Source organism: Gavialis gangeticus, unplaced genomic scaffold (assembly GCF_001723915.1).
Source record: "Gavialis gangeticus isolate Ggan-Ray unplaced genomic scaffold, GavGan_comp1, whole genome shotgun sequence".
In the NCBI taxonomy this organism is placed as follows: domain Eukaryota; kingdom Metazoa; phylum Chordata; order Crocodylia; family Gavialidae; genus Gavialis; species Gavialis gangeticus.
The window spans coordinates 544,573-548,864 of NW_017728983.1; the positions used below are offsets into that span (position 1 = coordinate 544,573).

The 4,292-nt window shown below is 48.9% G+C and overlaps 1 long non-coding RNA gene across 1 annotated transcript in view; it reads right to left on the reverse strand.

Moving 5' to 3' along the window:
- Window positions 1–152: 152 nt before the first annotated feature.
- LOC109294349 overlaps window positions 153–4,292 on the reverse strand; it is a 5,648-nt gene continuing 1,508 nt past the window's right edge. Inside the window, exon 2 of the long non-coding RNA XR_002096512.1 lies at window positions 153–1,332. This is a non-coding gene — a long non-coding RNA (uncharacterized LOC109294349). The remainder of the gene's footprint in view (window positions 1,333–4,292) is intronic.

The window sequence follows — 4,292 nt, forward strand, 5'->3', positions numbered from 1 at the left end:
AAAGATGGTACTGAAACCCTTTTGTTTTCTTGATTTGTGCCTTCATTGAGTCTATGTCACTAGCTCAGCCTCTCCTCTCAAACCACGTGCTCTATGGCTGCAGGGATTGCCGGGCTTTCTTTGTATTCTGGTAGGTTCTTTTTTGGGGTGGGGTGGGGGGGAGGATTCCACGGACAATTGTAGGAAATACCATTTTTCACGGTGATCGCAGAAACCACTGCAATTTAAGTAGATCCCTCCTTATAGGAGTATCTTGGTGCATCTGTATGGTTGCATGTGTACATTTGTTTGTGTGTGTGCATGTGCACATATATGCTGGGCTGTTTACACGCTTTGTGCATTTTATTAATTTGATTTCTATGTCATCTCCCATAAAAGGCTTAGGGCAGCTTATAATAACAAAGTCATAAAGACAAATAAAAAAAATAATTCCCCAAAGAACAACCAAAGGTTAACACTACCCTGCAGGTGCCTGCTCAAGTAAAGGTCATTCAAAAGATGTGCAGTTGGGATCTAACAGGCCTTAGGGGGAAGGGAGCAACAGTCTCCCATGTGGTTTGGCCATGAGAACTGGTGCACAGATGGTGCTTGTTGGAGGTTGTTCTCTGGTAAGCTTAGGAATGGTGATTGAGCATAGGGGAGGAGAGTGTCCATTATGTACATAGGACTCAGGCCATTTAAGACTTTATAGGTCAAGACCAGCACCTTGAATTATGCCTGGAAGGCTACAGGAAGTTATTGCAAACTCTGGAGCATTTGGTTAATCGTGCTTCTGGCACCCTACCCATTCTGCACCAGCTACCACTGCCAAAGTGTCTTCAAGAGTAGCCTTACATGGAGAGCACTGCAATAGTCTAACCTTGAGGTTGTGGAGGCATGGAGGATGGTGGTGAGATCTGAATCTTGAAAGAAAAGGTTGCCAGATCAAGTTGGTGAAAGACACTCTAAACCACTGCTGCAACCTGAAAATGCAGGTGTGGCAAGGGATCCAGGAGCACCTCAAGGCTGTAGACTTGAGTGAAGAGAGGAGGCAAAACCTCTTAAATGACAGATGTCCCTATCTCCCCAAGTAATGAGATCTGCCAACTACCATCACCTCTGTCTTTTCTGGATTCAGCTTCATTGGTTCATTTGCATCCAGTCCTCAACTGTAGATTGGCACTGGGGAAGGACTCAGACTGGGGGACCAGGGTCAGAAGAGGAGAGGTAGAGTTGGATGTCATTAGTATACTGATGTCCTCAGATACACACTGAACGTATCTTGGGGGACCCAATAAGCAAAGTCCCAGAAGGAGGATGAGCACTCATCCATCATCACCATCTAGGATCTCCCTGTTAGGAAAGAGCAGAACCAGTTAAGAATGATCCATGGAACACCCACCAGGTCATAGATGTGCTATCACTATCAGCAACTCATGGTTAATTGTACCAATAAGCTGCTGAAAGAGCCAATAGAATCAATGGGTATGATTTTTCCTGCTGATCTCCAGGCAAAGGACATAAGGGCAGTCTCTATGCTATATGGAGGAAAGGAAAAAAAAAATCTTTGCAGCTGGCACTGCCATAGCATAGCAGTCCTTTAAAAAACATCTATGCCTGTATCTATCAGCTTTGGGACTGAGAACCATCTGAGCTGTAACCACCTACCCTACCACTCCTCAGTTCCTCCCCTCAGGTCAGAAGGCCAGGTCAAAATGGTGCTATTTCAGTTCCTCGTGAACCTGATGGATATGTTTTTACTAATTCTGTAGTCAAGGGGTTGATAGACTCTGTGTGGGGTGAAGCATAAAGTCCAAGAAGAAAGAACTCTGTCTAGTCAAGGAGTGTTTGGACTAGTTATATATGAATTTTTCAAGTGTCGGTAAGGAGGACTAGTTGTTTTGTTGGAAGTTCAGGTAGCCTCAAATATACTGCTCCAAGATATGATTTATTTTCTTGGCTTGGTCATTCACCTGGCAATGGCAGGCAGATGAGAGGTAAGTGTGAACTCCCAGTAACTGTATAGCTTCAAACCAGAATTTGGAAATAAACGGCAGTCCTCAGCTGGATACAATATATTAGAATAATAGAATCATCATAGAAAATTAGGTTTGGAAGGGACATCAGGAGCTCACATCTAGTCCAACCCCTGCTCAAAGCAGGACTAGCCTCAACTAGATCATTCCAGCCAGGGCTTTGTCTAGCTGGGTCTTAAAAACCTCCAAGGATGGAGATTTCAGCACCTCTCTGAGTAAGGTGTTCCAGTGCTTCACCACCCTCCTAGTGAGAGAGTTTTTTCCTAGTATCTAACCTAAACCCTCCCTTGCTGCAACTTGAGCCCATTGATCCTTGTTCTGTCACCTGTCACCACTGAGAACCGTCCAGCTCCAGCTTCTTTGGAACCACCCTGCAGGTAGTTAAAAGCTGCTATTAAATCCCCCCAGGATATTCTGGGAGTCCTGAGTCTGTCTGTGTCTTTTGCAGAGGGAAGGAACGTGCATAGGATGAAGTGGACCATCTTTGTAACTTGATCCATCGCAGGCAGGATTGTAGGAAAACTGGTCAGACTATGGTGAGTCTGGGCAGGGTGGGAGATGTTAGGGTTAAAGTTGAGGTTGGGGTAAGTGAGGAGGAAGTGAGGAAGGATTGGAGGAATGAGCAGAGATTATTGGCCTTGTAGTAAGGGCACATACATCACAGAAGTAAATAAAAGGCCTGTACCATCTTGTGCAACTGTGGCCACCCAAAGTAGCAGGAGTCGAGAGAGTGCATTTTTTCCAGCCAAGGTTTCCATTCAACAGAACTGTATCTTAAATGAAGTATGGTCAGCTTAGTACAGGGGTGGGCAAAATATGGCCCGTGGGCCAGATCCACAACAGCAGGGCCCGCCTGGCCCTGCCCCCCCAGGCGGAAGCCCTACCTGGGGCTTCTGGCCTGGGAGCGCATAGCTGCCCCACGCTGGAACCTCAGGTAAGGGGGTGGGGGCGAGGGCAGGGGATGAGCTGATGCAGAACACAGGGAAAAGCTGCCCCTCCCCCGCCCTGTGGACAGTGCTCCCTGCTGCAGCCACTCGGAGCCCACGTGGGGTTGTCCTGAGCAGGCACAGGCAGCTCCATGCAGGCTGCGAGAGGCTGCAGCACCGGGCATTGCCCACGGGGTGGTCGAGGGGCTGTTTTTCCCTGCGCTCTGCACCAGCTCTTTTCCTGCCAGCGAGAAGGGGGTCGAGGCTGTGTGCTGCCCCCCCCACCTTTACTGCAGGGCTGGGGGGGGGGCACTGGGAATGAGCAGGCGTGGGAGCACAGGGCCTGCACTGGTGTCCCAGGGCCAGCATCAGCAGGGCCCAGAGCAGGGTGGTAGGGGTATAGGTTCCTGGCCAGCAGGGCTCTATGCAGCAGGGCCAGCTCCCCCCTCCTCCCTGGTGGTGCAGCCTGCGCCCGCCTCCATAGACCCCTGCCAGCCTGCGCCCTGCTCTGGGTCCAACCGGTGCTGGCTCTGGGACATTGGTCCCAAGATGGTGGCCAGGGGGCGGGGCATCTGTCAAGGGGCAGGGCTACCCATGTGGCCCTCCATAGCTTGCCAAAACTGGGTAAGTAGTCCTCTGCCCAAAATAAATGCCTGCCCCTGGCTTAGTAAGACCAAGAGGCACCACCTTTTTTCCCCTAGTAAAGATAACCCTGTCCTTGACATTATGTAGTTGCTTTGTGAAGACAGACTCCTCTGGGGGTATTTCTTCCCTGGTGGTTGCAGAGCAGGGAGAGCAGATCTGAAGGTAGTGCAGTACTGCTGAAGTTATGGGGCTTTAGTATAGGGCTAAGTTCTGGATTGTCTCCCAGTGTGTCATATTCAGCCTTATGTCTGCCGTCCCATTTTGGGGCCTGGGGTTGGCATGCTATTTGGAAATCAAACCATAAAAAAGAGCCTGTCAGAGCTGAGAGGCTTTGCTTTCCAAAAGTTTTCTAAAATTCTGTGGTCAGTAAAGAACCAAATTGTGTGGTGAACCCCTTCCAGGTAATGCCACCACTCTCCATAGGCCACTTCAATGACCAGGATTGAAGATTTCATAATTTTGTTCTGTGGAGTGCGCTTGCAGGGAAAAGAGGCACAAGAATGTACTGCCTGTTCTGGGCCCTGCTGTTGCAAGAGTACTGCCTGATCCCTGTGATGAAGACATGTTTCTCCCATAAGGGCCAAAACTGAATCTGGGTAAGCCAATTCAGAGGCTGAAGTAAAGCCCTACTTTTGATGCATGAAGGCCTGTTGGGCCTCAGCAAACCAAGATGACTGATTTGTTTAAAAAAAAAAAAAAAAAAAAA